General features: G+C 29.8%; 1 protein-coding gene across 4 annotated transcripts in view; it reads right to left on the bottom strand.

The window, feature by feature from the left end:
• LOC111431307 overlaps window positions 1–4,194 on the bottom strand; it is a 26,557-nt gene that overhangs the window by 11,727 nt on the left and 10,636 nt on the right. Inside the window, exon 3 of one of the 4 annotated variants that reach the window (XR_002708472.1) lies at window positions 3,149–3,579. The exons of 2 other annotated variants lie outside the window; for them this stretch is intronic. The gene's annotated coding sequence lies outside the window, so the exon portion shown is untranslated. The remainder of the gene's footprint in view (window positions 1–3,148; window positions 3,580–4,194) is intronic. One more of the 4 variants, XR_002708473.1, reaches the window with a different exon arrangement.

Genomic DNA, 4,194 nt, shown 5'->3' with positions numbered 1-4,194 from the left:
GGTTTTTTTTTTTTTTTTTTTTTTTTTTTTATATGGGAGGAAGATATTCATATCTTTCCCATTTTGGTTGATGACATATGTCTTAAGATTTTTAACACCGACACTCAAACATCTGTATATATATATGATAATAAATTAATAATTTTTTTCAAAATAATGAATTATATATACATCATATCAATAACGTATATTTTAAATCCATATCACATCAAAATTAATTATTTAAGGAAAAAAGTATATCAAATTTAAATTCTTTTAGTACAATAAATATTAAAAAAAAAAAAAGGTGAGGTTAGTCTTCTCACTTTTTTTTTCCTCCTTATTTTTGGGCGAAAACATGAACTACTAGCAACATTTACATATTTATTTTTAAATGAGAATTAGTACCGTATTTTTTTTTTATCACACCTCCCGTTGACCGATCACCTTAGAATTGTAAGGGTCAGTAATAGGGTCTAGATTCTAAAGCTTGCAGACGAAAAAGACTCGATGAGTCATAATAGATAAACCTCGATCTATAAGTCCGTGTTAAGCCACCTAACTGCAGTAGGAAGTCAATAGACTTTCTCATCTCCTAGAAAATGACCAAGGCGAAGTTTAAATTATGGATTACGTGCTTAGGTGATCGATAGGTCTCCCTAGCAAAGCATGTATGAGAGAATTCAATTAAGTTTAGGGCAATACAATTAGTGTTGTTTTATTCGTATAACTCATGTGATTTTTTTTTTTTGTATGGAAGGAAAATATTCAAATCTTTCCATCTTTGTTAATGACTTTGTGTTTTAAGATTTTTAACACTCAGGTTCAAACATCTAAGTGTTGTGATAATAAATGAATAATTTCTTTTCAAAATAATAAATTATATAACTCATGGGCTCGTTAGTCCTCTACTCCATGGCGTTGCACTATGGAAGGAAGGGGTTTCTTCTTGTCGGAGTTTATGTCCGATGGGGTAAATTGTTCGTATTCCGTCATTTTCTTTCTATATTTCACGTTTCCTTTTCTTGCAGGTGAGCTTATGACGAGTAGTCGTGCGGGATGTCTTAAAACGACAAGTACTTATGGATGAAATAAAATAAAAGAGGTATTATATTTTTTTTATTTAGAAATATATATTTTTAGCAATTTTTAATATATTTGTATTATTTATATATTAGGATCGGAGATATCTCTTCTTTTCAGCCTTTACTTTATCTAATTTATCTAATGGAATTGCTCATAAAACCATTTATCAATTTTATGGATATCCATCCATGTATCTAGATTATCACTTGAATAAGATCAATTCTTTTTTGAATTTCGATACGTGCAATTCCCTCAATACCAAAGACTCTTGTCATGTTTTGTTGTACAAAATTCTGGATACAATCTCGTATTTTTTTTTTTTATCTTCTTTTAAACGTTTGGAATATTTTTTGGGTGTGCAAACCGAAGAGAATGATGCCCTTCGGTTACACCAAGTCTAAAAACGAGTGGATTTATTTTTTGTCCCATAATTCTCCATTCTTATACATGTCATAAGACATTAGATCTGGGTACTTTTCTTTCGTTATCCATCCATTAGGTTTGTTTAAGTCTGATACGTTGTACTGGTATCTTTTCAAACGTCATATTTGGGTACCTTTATTTCGTTATCCATCCATCAAGTTTGTTTAAGTATAATATGTTGTATTGGTATCCTTTCAACTTGTCTGAAGAGTAAAAAACGAGCACAACTTAAAAAAAAAAAATATATATATATATATATATATATATATATATGTAAAAAACGAGCACAACTTAAAAAAAAAAAAAAAAAACTATATATATATATATATACATAGTTATTATGTCTCATGATTACTTATTAATCAATTAAATGTGGAGTTGGGTCAAATAGTAAAATAATTACGTCTATATGACTCTTTACCCCAAACTTACCTATAGTTAACTTTTCTTTTTAATTCAAAAAAACATGGGTTGACTTGTGTTAGAATATTTTATTAAAATAAATAATTGTAAATAATTTTTTAATTCAAAAAAATATGGGTTGACTTGTGTCCGAATATTTTATTAAAATAAATAATTTGACTTGAATGTTAAAATACAAAGTTATATTATCGTTGGTACAAGGTGGTTGGGCCGTTTGTCTGGTTTTCTGGAGTGGGATTAAAGATTTAAGAAAAAATAAAAATAAAATGAAAAAATAACTTTGAAAAAATATTCTTTCCATCAATAAATTAAAAACAAGAATTAAGAAGAAGATATAAATACTAAATAAACTTTTATTCCATGTCATGTAGCACATATCTATATTACAAAGTTGGTCTACATATTACATCAGTTTCTGGTAACTATGTAACTTTTATTGCATGTCATGTCGCACATATCTATATTACAAATTTGGTCTACATGGTACACCCGTTTCTGTAACCATGTAGTCCCATTAATAAATTGTCGTACACTGAATTGAATGGCTTCTTTTCGATTCTCTATTGCATGGAATCCTGACCATGTGACTCTTCCGTATAAGTTAGCTCCCGGTCCTCTAGGGCCATACTCGGCATAAAATAATAATTTTAGAGAACTACTATTGGACCATTCTGACCATCCGGCGGGATTCACCACTGAGTCTAGAAACGATTCCATGAAAATCACAGTGGAAAAGTCTCTCCAAGGACGGCCAAGAAACACAATCGTTTCATTTAGATTGTGCAGTGACAGTAACAGTGTTATTTAGTAGTCGGGCGTAAATCCTACAATCTTGAAAAACAGAAAGTGCGTTTCCAAATATGAAATCCACTGTACGGTAGATTTCAAAATCTTTGAAAAACAACATCTTTCCATTTATGAAAAGTGTGTCTTGATACCCAAGAAAAACGCACTTATGAAATACGGTATAATTTACATTATTCAGAAGAGCAACTGCTTGGCCGTGTTTAGGTCCAGCCAGAGAAGAATTTGAAAATGTAATAGAAATAGCTATGAAGTTGTTCGCACCTACCCGTACAAAGTTCAAAAAAATAATAATTATTCGAAGGTGTAGGTACTAAAATTGAAATATAAGAAGGAAAAATTAAACGATAAAACAAAATTATATATTTTTATTTTTCAAACCAGTGTACTAAAATTAAAAAAAAAAAACATATGGAATCTTTCAATAGCTTACCCAAAGTAGTAGAATCTGATGTTTCAAACCAGTGTACTGGAGTTACGTGTGTCGTGCACACGTATGATATTTTTGTAGTCTCCTCCTCCATCCAAATATAATGTTACTACAAAAAGAATGCATAAAAATTTAAAAAGAGCAATGGAGAAGAAGCTAGACTCATGAAGTTTGGATTAAATTCTACACAAGAGATGGTGATGGTGATAGGTGAAATATGGTGTGTAAGAACTTTAATTTATAGAAGAAAGAAAAGAGAGGAGAAATGGAACAGAAGAAGAGTGAGGTTAGATGTCACTATCACGATGGTTACATGTCACTATTACATCTCCGGCGACTATCAGCCTCAAACGAAATGGTGATAGGCTGAAACCCTTAGACCTCAAAGATAGGAACACGACATGAAGAGAGAAAAGAGGGGAAGACGAACGAACCTCAAAGATAGGAACCTCGCCAGACATAAACGCCGACAAAACAGAGACCTTCAATCTAGCAAACGAAAGATAAACAAACACCAGAGGAGAGGGTTTAATATATTGTGAGTAAAATAAAATAAAATAAAATTGATTTCTTTCCTTTAATAATTAGTTACACGTCACTGTCACTCTTCTACCCTCCAAATTTAATATATTACATCAATTCTACTCCTAGTTTATTTAATTTTAGTATAATTTTACCAATTCAACTAAACCACACTTCAAAATTTTAGCATAAATACTTAATTCTAATTTTCTATATAAAACTATACACTATTTGATTTTTAATTAAAAATAAAAACTATTATATTAAATTTTTTAGCGAAAGGTACGTCAACGGTTAAAAAATATGGCTAAATGACTAAATGATTCGACCCTAGAAAAACCTTTTGCATTTGATATTATATTCCAACTGATTTTTCTTGGCATTAATGAATGGGACCACTTTCGATTTTTTCAGATTTTTTCAGATTTTTCGTATTAATTTCTTCTATTTTTGGCATTTTCCATAATTGCATTTGATTTGATTCGATTTGATTTTTTTTTTTTTTTTTTTTTTTTTTTTTTTTTTTT

The sequence above is a fragment of the Cucurbita moschata genome, unplaced genomic scaffold (genome assembly GCF_002738365.1).
Source record: "Cucurbita moschata cultivar Rifu unplaced genomic scaffold, Cmos_1.0 Cmo_Scf00036, whole genome shotgun sequence".
NCBI lineage: Eukaryota > Viridiplantae > Streptophyta > Magnoliopsida > Cucurbitales > Cucurbitaceae > Cucurbita > Cucurbita moschata.
The sequence above is the reverse complement of the archived record's forward strand: the minus strand, read 5'-3'. Positions and strand labels throughout refer to the sequence as shown.